Below are 21,534 nucleotides of genomic sequence, written 5' to 3'. Positions count from 1 at the left end.
TGTGCATTAGCATCATCTGGCAGAGGAGTAGGGGCACTGGTGACAGAGGGAGCTGCATCCCACAGGACCCAGGAGGCAGAGTCCACCGACTTCGAGGGAAGCAGTGGGACGGAGGGCGAGGGGAGCACCTTGACAGACACAGGAGGTGACAACACAGACTCAGATACCTCCTCTGATGGAAGCTCCCTGGTGGTGGCGGACACCTCTGTGTCTACCCCAGCTGCAGGTACAGCCGCCACCCCCGTACCAGCACCACCATCCCAGTAGCCCCTCAGCGAGTTGTCCGGGCCCGCTCACCCAGGAGGGTAAGCATCTCCTTCGCCCCAGGCACCTCAGGCCCTGCCCCAGCGAGCCCTGCTGCCTGAGTCTATTGACCTCCTGAGATCCAACTCTGTAGAGCAGTCAACCATTGTGAATGCCATCCAGGTGCTGGCATCCCAGATGCAGCAATGCAATGCATTCCTGGAGGGCATCCACTGTGGATTGGCGACCCAACAGAGATCGATTCAGGCTCTGGCCTCCTCTCTTATTGCAGCCATTGTACCTGTTCCTACTGTCCACCCTCCAACAACCACTTCCCAGTCCCCGTCTCCTCAACCCCAACCTATCCCATGCACACATACAGATGAGTATGCACACAAGACAACACACAAGAGTGGCACAGTCAAACACAGGCACCATACTTCATCCCACAAGTACTCACGCAAACACCAGACAAATGCAGACACACCCACATCCACTGCCTCCACTGTCTCCCCCTCCTCCTTCACCTCCCTCACAATCTCCTCCATACTCACACCTGCATGCACTGCATCAACATCCACCACCAGCATCACCACACCAAGCAGCACACACAGCTCACTAGCACACACCTCCACAACATCCATGCATGCGTCCCGTGTCCTTTCCCACCATGTCTGTCCCCCCTCCTAAAGGAGACAAATGCAAAAACTCATACACCCAACAGCCACCCACCTCACATCAACACACTGCCCATGCACCTGCACCCAAACACAGCAGACATACACCTCCTACAACCACTCACTCAACCTCCACTCCCATTCCTCCTCCCACTCCACCATCCCTAAGAAGCTTTTCCTTGCCCAACCTGACCTCTTCCCTCCCCCTCCCCCTTGTCCTGCTCGTAAGAGCAGGGTCCCAACGACCCAGCCCAGCACCTCAGCCAAACAGTCCACGCAGACAGTGGTGTCACCACCTAGTCATGTTGGCTAGTCAGTGAAGGATCCCACTCCACCAGTCAGGAAGGTTAAGGATCCCACACCTACACATCCTGCCAAGAAGGGGAAGGAGCCTGCACCTCCTGCCATGAACGGGAAGAAGCCCTCGACTCCTGCGTGGAAGGCTAAGGAACACACACAACCTGCCATGAAGAGGAAGAAGCCCTCAACCTCTGCCAGGAAGGCTAAGGATCCCACGCCTCCTGCCATGAAGGGGAAGAAGCCCTCAACTCCAGCGGAGGCTGTCTGGGTGACACCGGCACCACCACCAGTGGTCACGGGCCCCCACCGTCATCTGAGGAAGTGCATCATTCACCACCAGCAGATGCTGCCCAAGAGGCACCTCCACCTGCCACCACAGTTCAGCTCTCACCACCAGCAGAGGCTGCCCAGGAGGCACCTCCACCTGCCACCACCGTTCAGCCCTCACCACCAACAGAGGCTGCCCAGGAGGCACCTCCACCTGCCACCACAGTTCAGCCCTCACTACCAGCAGAGGCTGCTCAGGAGGCACCTCCACCTGCTGACACTGTGCAGCCCTCACCTTCAGATGACACAGTGCAGCCATCACCACCAGCAGAAGCCATGAAGGCCACCCTCCAGGCACTACTGTATAAGAGGCCCCTCCAGGAGCAGTGGGCATATCCCCCACCTGACAGACTGTGGCCTTGCACTCCCCAGCACAGAGTAATGGGCATGGAGCCCTCTCCAGAACCAGTGGGAAAGACACCCACCTGAGAGACTGTGGTCTTGAACTCCCCAGCACAGAGTAATGGGCATGGATCCCCCTCCAGAACCAGTGGGCTTGTTCCTGACTTCAGCTGAGGTGCCCTCCAACACATCACCATGAGGTGCCTGCCCACTTGCAAACTGATGCACTTGCAGAGTTCTATCCAGATGAAGTCAGGATTCGAGTTAGGCCTTGGAGTGTGCCCTGTGGCCCCTTAGTACATTGGACTGGGCAGTGGCCCTTTCCGTACATTTGTACATATCTGTTTCACGTACAATTGGTTCATTTAGTAGCTGTTTATAACAATACATTCTCATTACTGCATTCTTGTTGTCCTTGCATTATTGTGCTGTGTATCGTGTGCCATTGTTTTTCGTATACAGCTGGTTGTGTGTTTGGTGTGTGTGTGTCGGGTGTGTGTCATGCGTGTGTGTCACTCTCGTTTTCCTCCCTCCGTTGTGTGCTAGGGGGCTGTACTCACCGTCGTCGTCTTCGTCGGTGTTGGTGTTCCAGGTGGGGCATTACGTAGATGAGCATCGGGAAGATTTGCAGTTCTGGTTCTATGGCGGGGTTGTTCTTCCCTATGTCTCAGATGGTGAGTTTTTGCTCTTCTGTAATGCGTTTCCACCAGACTTTTGATGGCGTTGGTACCGCCCTGGAAAACGTGGCGGACTGAAGGTTCAAAATATGGTGGGTGGTACTTGCGGTGGTGATTGCTGTTTCTGCCCTGGCAGTTGGTGTGGTACATTAGCTGTCTATAGGAGTTATCACCACCATGGTCATCATTTCGCGGTAATTACCGCCAGCCTGTTGACGGTATTACCGCCACTTTATCACTCACCGCCAGGGTCTTTAAGAGGGCCTATATTTTTGACCCAAAATTACAAACTCAAGAATGTTTGCAGTATGAACTAGAATACCCAGTTCCGGCAAATACATTGCCTATTGATAAATATCAAAGAGCCATGTACACCGATGGCTCAGCACAACCTGCAATAGGCACAAAGCATCAATACTCGGCTGCTTGCAGTCGTATGTGGCTAAATGGAGGGTAGTAAGTTCTATCCACAACATACTTTCACGCAAACCATAGGGGACTGCACTGCACAGCTAGCAGAGCTAAAGTCTCTGTTAATTTCACTGGAACATACGGATCCTGCACCTCTAACAATGATTGTCTGTGATTTGTACTGTTGTGTCCAGTCCTTCAATGAATATCTGCATTACAGGCGCCAGAATGGGTTCAGAGATTCCAAAAGTAACACCATCAAACACATAATTTTGTGGGGGAAAGTAGCAGATTTGAAGGAAATGCTACCAAAGGTCCATGTTGTACATACACTTGGGCACCAGCGCGTTGGAATACACGTTGCTGGGAATACACTGGCTGACAAAGCAGCCAAATCAGCAGTAGCTACAGCTTCTTGTTGCTGTAGTAACTCATTCTAGAACAAAACCAGACGATGAAATGTGGGCTGCCGTGAAAGCCACGGCTGAATGTATACCCTTACCAAAAGCATTTCCTGCTAAATATTCTTACTGAATGGGAGGCTTCCTTGACGCAGAGGTAAAGCTACCAGACGTGGGAGTTCTAGTAATTCCCAATAAAGACCTAAGACCAAAATTGATCAAAGCAGCATATGAGGGAGTTGCCTCTGCCCATGCTGGTGTGGCGGCTACAATCTAAATATTGCAAGCTTCTTATTGGTGGCCAGGTCTATACAAACAGACCAAGCAATATGTCTTTTGTTGTGATATCTGCCAACAAATTAAGGGGTCCACCTTCAAACACCCACGCAGACACCTCTCCGAATTTCAAACAAACCAATACAATGTGTGTATTTCGACCATTGTGGTCCCCTAATACCGGACAGTGCATACAAATACATCTTAGTCGCTGTTGACTCCTGCTCCAGATTTCTATGGGTGTGGCGACAACACTCGGCTGATGCTCGGACTCTTATTAAAGATTTGCAAGTCTTTATCAGCACATATGCAGTTGCGGCTTTCCACTCGGACCAGGGCCCTGCTTTCGCTTCAAGGGCATTAAGAGACGCCATGGCTTTGTTAGGGGTCCAACTTTATTGCTCGTCTCCATTTCATCCCGAGGGAAATAGTGTTGTGGAGCAATGAAACCGAGTTTTAAAGCAATCCTTAACAGCCAGAGTATTAGGTACGGGTCGTAGTGGCTTGATCACCTGTATGGAGTCCAGAGAGCATTTATTAATCTGCCTAGAAGGTCCCTGGGGGGGGGGGGTCATACTTCATACGAGTGCCTATTTGGAACTCAGTGTATGTTCCAGATCTTGATGGTCCTGGCATGGAAGCGTCAGAAACACCTTTTGACATAAATGAATGTGTCACCGTCTTGCAGGAATTACAACAGTTCTGTGACAACGCTTCTGCCAGTGGCGCTTTAGGAATTGAGGACGTACCAATAACATATACCAGATGGATTCCAAAGGTTGGGGATCTAGTATGTGAAAAAGTTGCTATGAATAAGGAGTTTGGTCCTTCCTATTGTGCACCGATTTGTCTCCATCGACAATGTCAAGTTACATCATGTGGCCGACCCTGCACAGCAGACCAAGAGTAAAAACCAGTAGTACCCGAATCCCTCTTACTACTGGTCAAGCTGTCCCTCTACAAGTTTTGAGCAGCAATGCTGACATCTCTCCGAGCTTGGGGAAGGGTGGAAAATTATCTTGCATTAGTTCCACTAACATGAATTGCAACAAGTAAAACAGAAATTGCTGATCGATTTGATTCAACCTCTACAAAAACAGATGGCGTCATTTACAGTGAACCACCGCTGGAAACTCCTACCATTTCTCCTCCTTAAAATACGGCTCCAGTTTTTGCACAAACTGCTTCTGGATACTTTGCTGACATCAATGACACCTTTTCTGACTCATCTGCCTCTTCTATACTTGAACTGCAAAAATCACAAATCTGATAAACTGCCTTAAAATAAATTGCCTTATTTTCCCACTGAACTATCTGTGGCTTTCTTTGACTATATTAGCTTTCCTCCTTTGGACTGGCTTTGTTATTACTTTCTTTCTATTAATACATGGTCACTACCTTCCTGAAAGATCAACAGTTGAACTGGTGGATGTGGTCCTAAAACCCCATTTTATTACTCACAAGGTCCGCAGAGACTTGTCTTTCGTGAACATTTCTGCTATACCAATTCCTGATGGGACTATTTGGGATAAAGTCACATTTGATATATACGTCCCGACAGAGGTGATTCAAATATCCTATGTGTTTAAACTTTCTATAAATTATGAAATAATTTATGGGGTTGTTTCTGATGACTGGGATATGAAAACAGTTGATTCTGAGATGACTCTGCACTATTTCAAAGTAGGAAATAACATGCACAGAGTCCAAGGGTTCCCCTTAGAGGTAAGATAGTGGCAAAAAGAGATAATTCTAATGCTCTATTTTGTGGTAGTGTGGCCGAGCATTAGGCTTATCAGAGGGTAGTGTTAAGCATGTGTTGTACATACACACAGGCAATAAATGAGGAACACACACTCAAAGACAATTCCAGGGCAATAGGTTTTTGTATAGAAAAATATATTTTCTTAGTTTATTTTAAGAACCACTGGTTCAAGATTTACAATCAATACTTCAAATGAAAAGTACTTCACTTAGGTATCATAGGAACTTTGAATCAGCAAAATAGTATGTACAGTTTTGGCAAAAATGGCAATAAGCTATTTTAAAACTAGACACAGAGCAAATTTCAACAGTTCCTGGGGGAGGTAAGTATCTGTTAGTTTTGTAGGTAAGTAAACCACCTACAGGGTTCAAAGTTGGGTCCAAGGCAACCCCAAAGTTACCACACCAGCAGCTCAGGGCCGGTCAGGTGCAGAGGTCAAAGTGGTGCCCAAAACACAAAGGCTTCAATGGAGAAGGGGGTGCCCCGGTTCCAGTCTACCAGCAGGTAAGTACCCGCGACTTTGGAGGGCAGACCAGGGGAGACACAAGTCAGCACAGAAAGTACACCCTCAGCGGCACAGGGGGGGCCGGGTGCAGTGTGCAAACAGGCGTTGGGTTCGCAATAGGTTTCAATGGGAGACCCAGGAGTCTCTTCAGCGAAGCAGGCAGGCAAGGGGGAGCTCCTTGGGGTAGCCACCACCTGGACAAGGGAGAGGGCCACCTGGGGGTCGCTTCTGCACTGGAGGTCGGATCCTTTAGGTCCTGGGGGCTGCGGGTGCAGTGTCTTTGCCAGGCGTTGGGTTCTTGGAAGCAGGCAGTCGCAGTCGCCGGGGAGTTCTCCCTGTAGTGTTGGTTCTCTGCAGGTCGAGCCGGGGGCGTCGGGGGCAGAGTGGAAAGTCTCACCCTTCCAGCGGGAAACGTGTGGTCTTTAAAAGTTGCTTCTTTGTTGAAAAGTCGCAGTTTCTTTGGAACAGGGCCGCTGTCCTCTGGAGTTCTTGGTCCTTTTAGATGCAGGGTAGTCCTCTGAGGCTTCAGAGGTCGCTGGACCCTGGGGGACGCGTCTCTGTTGCAGGTTTTCTCGAAGTGGGGAGACAGGCCGGTAGGGCTGGGGGCAAAGCAGTTGGTGTCTCCGTCTTCTCTGCAGGGCTTCAGGTCAGCAGTCCTTCTTCGTCCTCAGGTTGCAGGAATCTAGTTTCCTAGGTTCTGGGGAGCCCCTAAATACTGAATTTAGGGGTGTCTTTAGGTCTGGGAGGGCAGTAGCCAATGGCTACTGTCCTTGAGGGTGGCTACACCCTCTTTGTGCCTCCTCCCTGAGGGGAGGGGGGCACATCCCTATTCATATTGGGGGAATCCTCCAAAACCAAGATGGAGGATTTCTAAAGGCAGGGGTCACCTCGGATCAGGGCACCTTAGGGGCTGTCCTGACTGATGGGTGACTCCTCCTTGTTTTTCTCATTATCACCTCTGGACTTGCTGCCAAAAGTGCAGTACCTCTGCGCACCGTCAGGTGGTGTTGGTCGACTCCGTGGACGTCGTTGGTGTCATGCTCGCCGATGATGCAGTCGCAGTTGTATATATGCGCCACCCCAGCGCGCTGATGTCAGTTTGTTTTCACGACTTTCCACGCCAGTAGCGCGGAGCCATGAAGAACACATAGTGGTGTGCCAAAACTAGGGCCCTCAAGGGGAAGTTCCTGTCCCCAGAAATCAGTTTGCAGTGCGGGGAGGATGGGAGGATCGGTAAGGAATCTGCATCTAGAATATGTCTCTACCAGATATTTCATTACTGAAGGTAAGTAATGTGTACATCTGATAGACTTCTAGTTGCAGATTCCTTACCTTTGAATAGATTCCCGAGCAATACCATCCCCGGTGGTGGGCCTGTGAACGATCACACCAAAAGTCCTTCAGGACCGAACAGCCAAAGTAGCCGTCCCTTCGGACCTGATTGTCTAGGCAGCAGTGCTTTGTAAAAGTGTGCAGAGATGCCCACATTGCTGCCGTACAAATATCCAGAACTGGAACGCCCTGTGCTAGCGCTGTGGTAGCAGCAGTAGCTCTGGTGGAGTGAGCTCGCAAACCTTCAGGGGGTTGCTTTTTAGCCAGAGCGTAGAACATTTTGATGCTTAAGAGCACCCATCTTGAAATGGCCCTCTTCTGCACCGCCTTCCCCTTCTTTGCACCCACATATCCCACAAAGAGTTGATCGTCAACCCGGAAGTCTTTGGTACGATCAAGATAGAACTCCAACGCTCTTTTTGTGTCCAGACGGTGGAGTCTCTCCTCTTCATGAGAGGGACGTGGGGGTGAATAAAAGGTAGGCAAGGTGATGGACTGTCCGACATGGAAGAGTGTCACTACCTTAGGTAGAAAAGAGGCCCTTGTGCGAAGCACAACTTTGTCAGGATGTATGGCAAGAAAGGGTGGCTTAGATGATAGTTCACTAACTCTGCGGGCAGAAAAAATAGCAACTAGAAAGACAGTTTTTTAAAGTTCAGAGCCTTAGAGGACAGTTGTGAAGCGGTTCAAACAGGGTACACATAAGGTAAGACCAGGTTGAGATCCCATGGGGGCATGATGAATGGGATAGGAGGTGATGTGAGGCCTTTAAGAAACCTCCCAACTATAGGAGATTTAAATAAAGAAGGCTGATCTGGTAACCTTAAGAAAGCAGAGATAGCAGAGAGATATCCCTTGCCCAAGATAGAACCCTGCCGGGTAAGGGAAAGAATAAAGAGAAGAACCTGAGAGAGAAGAGCAGATAGAGGATCGACATAACTGTTTATACACCATGCCACAAATTTCTTCCAACGACAGGACTATACAGTTTTGGATGGGGGACGCCTGGCTGCCAAGATAACGTCACAGACTACGGGTGGCAAGTAGTAAGACATCAACTGTCGCCCCTCAATCTCCACACAAGAAGTTGCAGAGTTGACAGGTTCAGGTGGAGGATCATCCCCTGCTGCTGCGACAGAAGATCCTCTCAAAGAGGAAGTCTCATCGGAGGAGCTATGGTCATGTTCAAGAGCTCGGGATACCAGACTCTCCGTGCCACCAGTATTACATGGGCCCGGTCTTGCCTCATCTTCTTCAGAACTCTTGGCAGAAGTGGTATTGGTGGGAAGGCATACAGGAGGCCTGAGTTCCACTTGTGACGAAAAGCACCGCCGAGCGAGTGCCGCCTTGGAAACTCCAACTCGCAAAACAGCTGACATTGCGCGTTCTCTACGGAGGCGAACAAGTCCAACCAAGGTTCTCCCCACTACAGGAAGAGACCTTGCGCCACCTCTGGATGGAGACGCCATTCGTGGTAGACCATGCATCGTCAGCAGAGTTTGTCTCCTCTGGCATTCAATGAGCCTGCCAGGTGTTGAACCACCAGGGAAATGCCCTGATGTTCCAGCCAAGTCCAGAAACAAAGGGCCTGTTGAAAAAGAGTCCATGATCCCACTCTGCCTTGTCTGTTGCAATACCACATGGCGGTGGAGTCGTCTGTGAACGCCTGCACTGCATTCCCCTTGAGGGAGGGAAGAAATGCTTTCAATCCTAGTCGAATCGCTCGGAGCTCCAGATGATTGATATGGAGTCCGGTTTCCGCCAGAGACCAGATACCTATGATCTCTGCCTCTCCCATGTGGCCACCCTATCCCAGGAGTGACGCATCTGTCACGACCGTAAGATCTGGTTGGGGAAAGGAGAGGGATCTGCCCTTGACCCAATCCTGATTCGTTAACCACCACTGCAGGTCTTTCGCAGTCCCTTCCGAGATCTGGATCTTGAAGGACTGATTCCCCTGATGCTGCGCCGTCTGGAACTTCAGGTCCCACTGCAGAGCCCGCATATGCCATCTGGCATTTTGAACCAGCAGGATGCAGGAGGCCATGAGGCCCAGCAGCCTCAGAGTCTTTCTCACTGAAATCCAGGACAGAGGCTAAAACATCGGTATCATAGCCCAAATATACTGGACTCGCTTTTCAGGAGGATAGGCCCGAAACTGCACTGTATCCAGAACAGCTCAGATGAAAGGGTGCGTCTGAGAAGGAGTCAGGTGTGACTTCCGCACGTTGATAGTGAACCCCAGCGAATGCAAGAGGTTCGCAGTAGTGTGGTGGTGGGAGACGACTGTCTGGGGTCCTTTTTCGTAACAAGAAAGTAGCGGGAATAGCAACCACGACCTAGTTCTGGCAACGGAACCCTCTCTATAGCTCCTTTGGCCAAAAGGGCTTTGACTTCCTCGTGGAGAAGCGCCATATGATCCTCTGATATCTGACTGTATGAAGGTGGCATGGCTGGAGGAGATGTCTCGAAGGGGAGGGAGTACCCCCTTTGGACAATTTGGAGTACCCACCTATCTGAGGTATTGGTTTGCCATTGGGGCAGGTGATGGTGTATCCTGCCACCTACTGGCTCCTGATGTACCTACGGACTAGGAAGGCTCGGAGGCTGAGGAGGAGGAAGGGTGGGGTGGGGGTGGACTGGCCATCCCGCTGGCTCTCTGATCCCTGGGAACGTGGGATCCCGTGGCCACGCAGGGGCTGTACAGCACGCATGGGTCTGTGGCGAGGTGGAAAAGGATGCGGTTGGGTGCCCCTTCCATAGCCACGAAAGGGGCGAAAGGCAGACTGGTGGGGTCTAGATGTGGGCATGAGGCCAAGGGACCGGGCCGTGGCTCAGGAATCCTTAAAGCGCTCAAGTGCCGAGTCGGCCTTGTCTCAGAAGAGACGTGTGCCATCAAAGGGCATGTCCATCAAGGATTGCTGGACATCCCTCGAAAAGCCAGACGTTCTCAGCCAGGTGTGGTGTCTCAATGCCACCGTCGATGCAAACGATCTGTCCAGAGAGTTGGTCGTATCCAGTCCACAACGAATCATGAACTTAGCTGCATCCCTCCCATCTGTTACGGCTTGGGACAGGACAGTCCAAGCCTCCTCTGGAACTGCAGGCACCACTTGTGTGACCGTATTCCAGAGAGTATGGGAATAGCGGCCCAAAAGGCATGCAGTGTTCTGTCGGAAGAAAACAACTTCTTCCCCAAATTATCCAGTCTTTTTTATTCCCTATCTGGGGGTGCGGCAGGGAATGCACCAGATGAAGAAGAAGCCTGGATGACAAGTCTGTCAGGCGTGGGGTGTTAGGTCAGGAATTTCGGGTTTGACGGCGCAGGCCAATGGCGGCGGGCAATTGTCCTATTCACAGGAGCCCCTGTGCTGGGTCTGGACCAAGTACCCAAAAGGACGTCTGTCAGTGCTTCATTGAAGGGTAAAAGGGGCTCGGAAGAGGAAAACCCCGGTTGAAGCATGTCTGTTAGGGTGTTAGGCCTAACCTCCAAAGAAGGAAGCTCGAGGTCCAGGACCTCAGCCGCCCTTCTCACTACCATAGAGTAAGAAGCACCCTCCTTTGTAGTCACGCTAGGAGGAGAGAGCATACCAGTGTCAGGGGAGGTGTCTAGTCCACTGGCATCACCCTAATCCTGCACCCAGTCCATTTGTGGGTCAAGCTGGTATTCTAAAGGGTCCAGCGACCCCTCCATACTCTCCCTGTATCCATACCCACAAGAATAAGGGTCTGGATCAACCCTGGGCCCAGAAGAGCCCATAGAGAATGGAATCAGCATTGATCGACGTCGTCCCGGCTCCGGGTCATCTGCTATGAGGATGGGATTGACATCGATTGTGGGCCCAACCCAGGTCGGGAGCACTGACGTCTGACCCGACGGTGGGGACGGTCGCCGTGGCATGACCAGTGTCGGGACGGATCCGGAGGGGTCCTCCAGGGCCGAAGACGACAGCTTTGAAATCGAAGAGACCCCAACCGACTCATCTGTGCCCGAAGGCGGGTCGGACTGCCCAAAAATGAGGTGCATGGCCTCGTAAAATTCTTTGAGTTGGGTGGGGGTCGCTCTGGCTCCCAGGAAGTCGGGGAATCGCGGAGCCAACCCAGAAGAAGACTCCGTTGACGGAGGCCTAGAGCATCAACACTCTTCCGGTGTAGTATCATCTGATCGACAGGGTGAAGTCGTAGAACGCTTGTCTTTCTTCGACTTCTTCTTGTGACCTGAATGTCCTGATGACTTGGAGGACGAAGAGTGGTGGTGACTCTGCAGACGATCTCAACACCTTCCTCTCGAACTGGACCATGAGCGCTGCGGAGTCGAGTGTCGGGCTGACATGAGCTTTAGGGACTGCTCCCTCAAAGCCTTTGGGATCATGGCCTGAAACTCAGAGCACGACTTCGGGTCGTGATCGTGCTCCAAACACAATAAGCACACAAGGTGCGGATCCGTCACCGACACAGTTTGGTGACAGAGGTCGCAGGGCTTGTGTCAGGTATTGCGGGACATCCCTCGACGCATCCACGAACTCATCAAAAATGTTGATGTAGTAAAAAAATGACTGAGGTAGCTCTTCCGCGAATCTGCGCGCAGGCTTGCGCGGAAAGGGAAAAACTGACATCAGCGTCGGGGTGGCGCATATATATGACGGCGACGTCATCATGGCGATCACGACGCCCGCGGGGTCGACTGATGCCACCTGAGGGTGCGCACAGGTAGTGCTTGAAGAAAAATCTCTGCATTCAGTCTGACACCTGGGGAAATTCAAAGAAAAGGAATCTGCAACTAGAAGTCTCTATCAGATATAATTCACCTTATACCAGGTCCAAGTATCCCCTATTAGTGTAGTGTAGGCAGTGTCTAGAAGCCAGGCTCTCTAGAGGTAGCTGTGATTGAGCAGCCAAGGCCTATCTAGGAGACATGCAAAACCCATGCAATACCACTGTAGTCACACAGCACTTACACACATGAAAGAAAACACTCAGGGTGTCATTCTGACCCGGTCGCGAATGACGGAAGCACCGCCAACAGGCTGGCGGTGCTTCCATTACCATTCCGACCGTGGCGGTAAAGCCGCAGTCGGAAAACCGGGGCCGGCGGTTTACCGCCGGTTTTGCCCCGGCTGGGAGAATCCGCCATGGCAGCGCTGCAAGCAGCGCTGCCATGGGGATTCTGACCCCCTTACCGCCAGCCTGTTTCTGGCGGTTGTCACCGCCAGGAAGAGGCTGGCAGTAACGGGTGTCTTGGGGCCCCTAGGGGCCCCATGAAGCTTTTCACTGTCTGCTTAGCAGACAGTGAAAAGCGCTACGGGTGCAACTGCATCCGTCGCACCGCTGCAACACTGCCGGCTCCATTCGGAGCCGGCTCCTGCGTTGCAGCCCTCATTTCCGGTGGGCCGGTGGGCGCTAACTTGCTTAGCGCCCGCCGGCCCAGCGGGAATGTCAGAATGGGGGAAGCGGTATTTTGGCCGCGTGGCGGGCCAAATGGCGCTTCCCGCCTGGCGGGCGGAGAGTCAGAATGACCGCCTCAGTGTTACAAAAATAAAGATTCTTTATTTTAGTGACACAATTACCAAAAGCACTAGATAGGCAACCATACAATAGGAGGTAACACACTGGATATGTACACTAGTAATCAGAAATAGGCAAAAACAGCAGTAGAAAACAGTGCAATAGCAATAAACAATAGTAATCTTAGGGAGGGCCCAAACCATATACAAAAAAATGGAATGCAAATGCAGGACTCCTACCTAGGTAAGTGGAATCTGTGGAGGGGACCTCGTGGAACTAGGGAACCCCAAAGATAAGTACCACAGTGCTCCCCAACGACCAAGAAGAAAGGAGTAAGTTACTGGGTTTTCCCCAAACCACTAAAAGGACTAAAATGAAGAATTAAACAACACCCAGACAAGACTGCAAGAAATCAGTGGTGGATTCCTGAAGAGGAAGACCTGAAAAAGAAGAGGACCAAGTCCAGAAGTCACAGGAGTGTCCTGTGGTGGCAGGAGCCACTACCCACCGGTCTGCGGTTGCAGAAGTTGGTCGGCGGTACGATGAAGATGGTTAGCAATGCAGCCCTGGAGTCGGCGAAGAGTTCCTGGAGGATGCAGTTTACGTCCCACGCCAGATGGGCGATTGCAGTTTGTCTGTGGTGGGGAAATGCCACCAACAAGCCCTGACAAAGGCAAGAGTCGTGGTAGAGGAAAAGTGGAGCTGCCGGAGACCAGCAAGGTCCAGGAGGACTCAACCCACAGGGGGAGTCTCAGGGCACCCTCAGCAAGGCAGAGAGTCCACAAAAGAAAAAGTAACCCCCACAGGAGACCCACTGGAAGAGGACCCAGGTGTTGCAGAACAGCCAACGCAGCACAACTGAAGATGGGTCCCATGCACAGGAGAAGCATGCAGAGGGCTGTGCGTCACAGGGAAGAATGCTGGGGCTACAAAGAGCCTAAAGATCCCTTGGAGGAGAAGTCAACAAGACTTGGTAGCTGCAAGAGATGTGGTGCATGGGGGTACAGTTCTGAGTGGGAACGCAAGGGCTTACCTTCACCAAAGTTGGACCGCGGGCAGAGAGGATCAAGGGGACCACTCCAGACCACCACCTGTGATGCAGGACATATGAAGCTCAGGATGAGAGGAGATCCACAAAGCCGGTTGTGGATGCAGTTGGTGCCTGCGGATGCAGGGGAGTGACTCCTTCACTCCAAGGGAGATTTCTTCTTCCTTCTCGTCCAGACTGAATACTTGCTACCTTCAGACAATGCACAGCCGGGGAAATGTTGCAGAAGATGGAAGAAGCAGGGGAAACAATGTTGCAAGCAGAGTCTTCGTCGTGGAAGCAGATTGTCAGTTCCTTGAGGGTCCAGTCGCAGTTCCAGTGGCCAGAAGTCAAAGTAGAGGTTGCAGATGAATCCTGCTGGAATCTTACAAACCAAATCTGAGGACGCTAAATAGCCCTGGAAGGTGGGCTGGTCACCTAGCCAGGTGATCACTTATCAGGAGGGGGCTCTGACCTCACCTGCCTGACCAAGTCACTCAGATGCTCCCAGAGGCCTCTGTCCGCCTTGGATTCAAGTTGGCAGAATCCAGGGGACATCTGGAGGAGCATTAGGCACCACCCCTGGGGTGCTAATGGACAGGGGAGTGATCACTCCCCTTTCCATTGTACAGTTTCCTGCCAGTGCAGGGACTGAAGGTCCGTGAATCGGTGCACACTGCTTTATGCAAGAAGAGCACCAAATGTGCCCTTCAAAGAATGCCAGGGGCTTGGGGAGGCTACCCCTCCCAAGCCATGTAACACCTATTTCCAGAGGGAGAGGGTTTTACCTCCTCTCCAAAAGAAATCCTTGAGCTGCTCAAGCAGCAGGAGGGCTGAAACCTGTCTGAGGTGTGGCAGCAGGTTCGGCTGCCTAGAAAACCTCATAACACTGATAGGAGCAATGCTGAGGTCCTCTAAGGAGCCCCCAGAGTGCATGAAACCATACTTTCAATACTGGCAACAGTATTGGGGTATGCTTCCAACATGTTTGATACCAAACATGCCTAGGTTCTGAGTTACCATTATGTAGCTAAACATAGGTAGTGACCTATGTCTAGTACACGTGTAAAATGATGTCTCTGCACTCAGGAAGTCCAGGAAAATGGAGCTGGACTTTATTGGGGCACCTCTGCTCATGCAGGAGTGCCCTCACACAAAGGTACCTGCACTCTGCCTTCTGGGCTAGGAGAGCCTACCATCGGGGTGACTTACAGGGACCTGGTGCAGTGACCTGTAGTGAAAAGGGTGCATGTAGGCTTGCAGATACACTTTGTATGGGCTCCCCACGGGTGGCAAAATACATGCTGCAGCCCATGGGAGACCCCTGGTACGCCAATGCCCTGGGTACCATATACTAGGGACTTAAATAGAGGCACCAGTATGCCAAATGTGGTGTGTGTGGTCTATGCAACCAAGTTCAAAAGGAGAGAGCATAGTCACTGGGGTCCTGGTTAGCAAGATTCCAGAGCACACAGTCAAAACATACTGACAACAGGCAAAAGGTGGGGGTGCCAATGCCAAAAAGAGGGTACTTTCCGACAGGTGAGTAAACACACTTTTATATACACCTTAGTAATCAGGAATGGGCATAGAAAGCAATAGAAAACAGTGAAATAACAGTAAACAATAGAGACCCTGGGGGAGACCAAACAACATATTAAAAAAATAGAATGTGAAAGGCAGACCCCCACCCAGGTAAGTTGAATCTGTGAAGGGGAGCTAGAGGAACTAGGAACCCCAAAAGGTAAGTACCAGAGTGCCCCTCAGCGACCATGAGAGAAGCGTTAAGAACCTGGTTTTTCACAAACCCACAGATAAACTTAGAAAAAAGGACTGTGCAAGACCCAAGCATGACTGGACGAAACAGTAAATGTATCCTTACAGAAGAGGACCTACAAATGAAGGGGACAGAGCCCAGTACCAGTTGGAGTGTCCAGTTGGGGCAGGAGCCACTACCCATCCTTCTGGAGATGCAGGACCAGGTCAACAGTGAAGACCAGGAGTCGGGTATGCAGCACCGGAGCAGAAGAAGAGTTCCAGAATTAACGCAGTCAATGTCCCACGTCAGAAGAAGAGTTGTAGTCCGTAAATGGTGTGGAAAAACGACCAACAAGCCTCGGCAAAAGCAAGAGTTGCAGAAGAAGAGTTGCAGAGCTGTTGGGGACCAGGAAGTTCCGAGGGGACTCAAACCAAAGAGGGGAGCCCCAGTCAACCCTGAGCAGTGAGCAGAGCCAGAAGTCGATGATGCAGCCCCCACAGACAACTCACAGGCAGCAGGCACAGGAGTCGCAGAGAGGCCAACTCAGCACACCTGGGAAGGACTCTGTAAGGAAATGCCTCCTGGGCATGGTTACCCCCTGACTTTCTGCCTTTTGCTGATGCCGGTTATGGCTGAAAGTGTGCTGGAACCCTGCTAGCTAGGCCCCAGCACACCAGTGTTCTTTCCGTAAACTGTACCTTTGTTTCCACAATTGGCACAGCCCTAGCACCCAGATAAGTCCCTTGTAAATGGCACCCTGATACTAAGGGTCCTGATGCCAGGGAAGGTCTCTAAGGGCTGCAGCATGTATTATGCCACCCTGGGGACCCCTCACTCAGCACATGCACACTGCCTCACAGCTTGTGTGTGCTGGTGAGGAGAAAATGACGAGTCGATATGGCACTCCCCTCAGAGTCCCATGCCCACCTCAAACTGCCTGTGGCATAGGTAAGTCACCCCTCTAGCAGGCCTTACAGCCCTAAGGTAGAGTGCACTATACCACAGGTGAGAGCACATGTGCACTATGCCCCTACAGTGTCTAAGCAAAACCTTAGACATTGTAAGTGCAGGGTAGCCATAAAGAGTATATGGTCTGGGAGTCTGTCAAACACAAACTCCACAGTTCCCTAATGGCTACACGGAAATCTGGGAAACCTTGTTTCAGGTTGCAGGAATCTGATTTCCTGGGTTCTGGGGTGCCCCTAAATACTGAATTTAGGGGTGTGTTTAGGTCAGGAGGGCAATAGCCAATGGCTACTGTCCTGGAGGGTGGCTACACCCTCTTTGTGCCTCCTCCCTGAGAGGAGGGGGGCACATCCCTAATCCTATTGGGGGACTCCTCAAATCTCAAGATGGAGGGTTTCTAAAGGCAGGGGTCACTTCAGCTCAGGATACCTTAGGGGCTGTCCTGACTGGTGGGAGACTCCCCCTTGTTTTTCTCATTATCTCCTCCAGCCTTGCCGCCAAAAGTATGGGCAGTGGCCGGAGGGGCGGGCATCTCCACTAGCTGGGATGCCCTGGGGCGCTGTAACAAAAGGGGTGAGCCTTTGAGGCTCACCGCCAGGTGTTGCAGTTCCTGCAGGGGGAGGTGAAAAGCACCTCCACCCAGTACAGGCTTTGTTCCTAGCGACAGAGTGACAAAGGCACTCTCCCCATGTGGACAGCAACATGTCTGGTGTGTGGCAGGCTGGCAGAAACTAGTCAGCCTACACTAGAAGTTGGATTGGTATTCAGGGGGCATCTCTAAGATGTCCTCTGGGTGTATGTTACAATAAATTGCACACTAGCATGAGTGTGCATTTATTGTGCTGAGAAGTTTGATACCAAACTTCCCAGTTTTTAGTGTAGCCATTATGGAACTGTGGAGTTCGTGTTTAACAAACTCCCAGACCATATACTCTTATGGCTACCCTGCACTTACGATGTCTAAGGTTTTGCTTAGACACTGTAGGGGCATAGTGCTCATGCACATATGCCCTCATCTGTGGTATAGTGCACCCTACCTTAGGCCTGCTAGAGGGGTAACTTACCTATGCCACAGGCAGTGTGAGGTTGGCATGGCACTCTGAGGGGAGTGCCATGTCGACTTAGTCTTTTTCTCCCCACCAGCACACACAAGCTGTGAGGCAGTGTGCATGTGCTGAGTGAGGGGTCCCCAGGGTGGCATAAGACATGCTGTAGCCCTTAGAGACCTTCCCTGGCATAAGGGCCCTTGGTACCAGGGGTACCAGTTACAAGGGACTTATCTAAGTGCCAGGGCTGTGCCAATTGTGGAAGCAAAGGTACAGTTTAGGGAAAGAACACTGGTGCTGGGGCCTGGTTAGCAGAGATCTGGACCATTTTGAAGAGATTCTCCTGATGCTGCACCCAATGGACCTTTAGGTCCCACTGCAGAGCCCCATATGCCATCGGGATGTGACACCAGCTGGATGCAGGAAACTATGAGGCCCAACAGCATTAATCAGTCTCCATGAAATCCACAATAGAGAAGTAAACATCAGTATCATAACCGGAGTATCCTTAGCTCCCCGCTCATGTGGATAGGCCAGAAACTGCACCATTTCCAGAACAGCTCTGATGAAAGGGAGCACCTGAGAGAGAGTCAGGTGCAATTTCAATTACTTAATAGTGAACCCCAGTGAGTGTAGGAGGTTCGTCGTAGTCTGAACATGGGTGACACTGCCTTGGGTGAGCCTGCCTTTACCAGCCTGTCGTCGAGGTAAGGAAAGAGTGAAATCCCTGACCGCCCCAGATGAGCTGCGACCACCAACAATACCTTGATGAACACCCGAGGGAGCTCATAGTTCCAAAAGGCAGCACAGCACACTGAAAGTGCTCTTGGCCCATCATGAACCACAGATAGCATAAGTAGGCCGGCAGGATGGGGATTTGGAAATAGGAGTCCTGCAAGTCCAATGTTACCATCCAGTCTTCTGGATCTACGGCAGACAAAACTTGGGTGAGTGTGAACTTTTTGAATTTCTTCTTTTTCAAGAAGAGGTTAAGAAAGCGCAGATCCAGGATAGGAAAAAGTCCTCCATCTTTTTCTGGCACCAGACAGTAGCAGGAGTAACAACCACAACCTTCTTCTGATGTAGGCACCTTCTCTATGGCGCCCTTAGCCAAGAGAGCCGGCACTTCTTAATGGAGCAATGAGAGATGGTCCTCTGTCAGCCGATCATTAGTGGGTGGCAAGAGTGTCACAAAGGGGAGGGAGTAGCCACTTTGGACTATCTGGAGTGCCCAATGGTCTGATGTGATGTTACTGATCACTAGTCAGGGAGGTGATGGCATATCCTGCCTCCCACTGGATGCCCATGATGCTCTGAGGTCAGACCAAAGGAGCTAGGAAGCAGAGTTGTCAGGTCGGTGGTGGACTGACCTGACCACTGGTAGCCTGTTCCCCTTGGTCTATGAGACATGTGCCCTTGGCCACGAAACAGCTGGGAAGTTTGCAGGTCTTAGGGACTGGGAGGGGATGGGGATGGTTGCAGACCCCTTTTGTGGCCATGAAACAGGCAGACAGGGGTTGATTAAGGGCCATAGACAAGGTCAAGTACCTTGCCTTAGCCCTGCAGTCCTGGGATCCAGCGCTCAATCCACCTTGTTTCCAAAATGGCAAGAGCCATCAAAGGGCAAGTCCATGACGGAAACCTGAACATTCCCTGAAAAGCCAGATATTTTCAACAAGGCGTGGCACCATAAGGCCACCAACGATAAAACTGCCCGGTCCAGCGAGTTGGCTCTGTCAAGTCCACATCGGATGGTGAACTCTGCCACATCTTTCCCATTGGTAAAAGCCTGAAAGAGCATGGCGCAGACCTCCTCTGGAACCATAGGCAGAACTTGTGCAACCGAATCCCATAGTGTATGGGAATAACAGCCCAATAGGCAGTCCCAGGCTGGTGGAAGAGAACATTTTCTTTTTTTACCAAAGGTGTCCAGCCTCTTGGATTTCTTATTTGATGGAAATGCAGGGAAAGCACCAGGCTGGATGTGGGATGAGGAGGCGTGGACCACCAAGCTCTCTGGAAAATGGGATCCCCAGGGCGATGGTGGCAATTAACTCTTCTATTAAGAGAAGACCTTGTGCAGGACTAGGATCAAGTAGGATGTCCGTAAAGGCTTCATTGAATGGGAGAGTAAGGGTTCTGAGGTGGTAACTCCCAGACGCAGCAACTCTGTCAAGATGTTAGTCTTGACTTCCACTGAGAGTAGGTTAAGGTCCAGGACCTCAGTGGCCCTGCACATCACGATTGAAAATGAGGCTTCCTCCTCCATAGCCAAAGTGGGAGGGGAAACCATGCCAGTGTCAGGTGAGGTGTACAACCCAATGGCCTCACCCAGTTCCTCATACTAGTTCTCCTCCTCAACTGGGTCTTCTCCATAAGGGTCCATAGACCCCTCAAAAATGTCTCTCTCATCTCCCTCACCAGGCCTATCCACTGTTGCTCAAATGCAAATTTATCTTGAGAAAACGAAAGACAGGAGGCGTTTTGCAAAACAGGAACAGTTTGTTTAATTAAACATTACAGCAGGGAGAACAGTTACAGAAACATGGTCTGAGGACTGTCTCAAGGTACAGTTGATCTGAGCGGTGTTTTATACGTTTCTCTGAGTACCATAAGACAATTTAAACATTCCTTTTTTGGTCAAGAATATGAGCAGTTGTCTTGGAGTCATAAATAATGCCCTGATGATAAATGCAGGTGGGCTTCAGCCTTGTGTGGACACAATGTGAGCCAGCTGGTAATGTGTCCAGATATCTAGCCTGAGGGGCACATGGTTGCTGCATGTCACTGTACGTGCTATATTCTGATTGGCTGAGTGTTCTTAACTAAAAGTGGCATCTGACTTTTGGTAATGTGTGCCCCCCTCTAGCCATGTGTGCTTTATTGGGGCCAGTCTCCTGTGACCACTGTGGTGCAGCTGCGCCTATCTGTGGGATTGATTGGAGTTTCCTGATCACACGTTTGTCTGCTGGCTACGCGCTGCCCGACCTGTCAATCAGTAACCTCAAGCCTAGGTCTCAGAGCCTGCCTGAACACGTACTTTTGAGTCTGGGGTGATGGAGAGTTCATGACGGGTGGATTCGACAGCAGTGATGTCATTTAGTTTTTATATCTGAACGCATCATGGTGCACATTGATAAAATACACAATACTAACATCACCAAACAAGGCATAAACCCCGCTATGGAAAGAATGCCCTCAGTCAGGGACGGAGTTAAGAAAAACGATGGAGATGGTCATCACTGAAGCAGGCACCGAGGAAGGTCTCAGTCTTTGCCAACAGCTCCGTTGCAGATCCAGCAGGGGATCCTTGGGGTCCAACTGGTGCCAAGGGCAAAACCGCTAGCATGGTTCCAGTATGGACCTTTCCCATACCTGGGGATCCCAAAGGTGGTCCAGAGTGGCCAGGCCGCCTAAAGATGAGGTGCATGAGCTCATAAAATTCTTTGAGTTGGGCAGGGGTTTGTTACAGCTCTGGGAAGATCAGGGAATTGCGGAATGGACCCTGGATATAACCCCGCCAACTCGTGGAGCCTGGACTGCTGATGCTTGCCATCTTGGTGGATGACTTTCACATATGTGGGAAAGTTAAAGAATGTTCCGACTTCTTCAACTTTTTGTGCTTCTGGGACTTACCTGGACCCAGGACTTCCCACACAAAGGGGACTTCAACTGTCAGGGAGTCTACCGATGTCAGGCAGTGAGGAGCTTGAGGAACCGCGCTCTCAAAGCCTTGGGGAGCTGTGGCAGTCCTCACACACTTTGGAGTTGTGTCCCATCTCCAGGCACCACAAACACACAAAGTGAGGGTCTGTCATAGACATTTGCCTATGATAGATCCCACGTGGACTTTAAACCAGCCAGTGTCTTTCGTGACATCCTCACACCAGGAGATAAAAACTCGACATGGCACACTGTATGTGTGCCCTGTCCACCATATACTGCATTTACTATGGGTACGTCACCCCTCTGGCA

At 51.1% G+C, this 21,534-nt stretch overlaps 1 protein-coding gene across 3 annotated transcripts in view; it reads right to left on the bottom strand.

Annotated features, from left to right (window-relative positions):
* PDE8A (phosphodiesterase 8A) overlaps window positions 1–21,534 on the bottom strand; it is a 2,216,737-nt gene that overhangs the window by 62,236 nt on the left and 2,132,967 nt on the right. The gene's annotated exons all lie outside the window — the stretch shown is intronic.

This window comes from Pleurodeles waltl, chromosome 3_1 (assembly GCF_031143425.1).
Source record: "Pleurodeles waltl isolate 20211129_DDA chromosome 3_1, aPleWal1.hap1.20221129, whole genome shotgun sequence".
Lineage (NCBI taxonomy): Eukaryota > Metazoa > Chordata > Amphibia > Caudata > Salamandridae > Pleurodeles > Pleurodeles waltl.
This window is presented reverse-complemented; position numbering and strand designations above follow the sequence as displayed.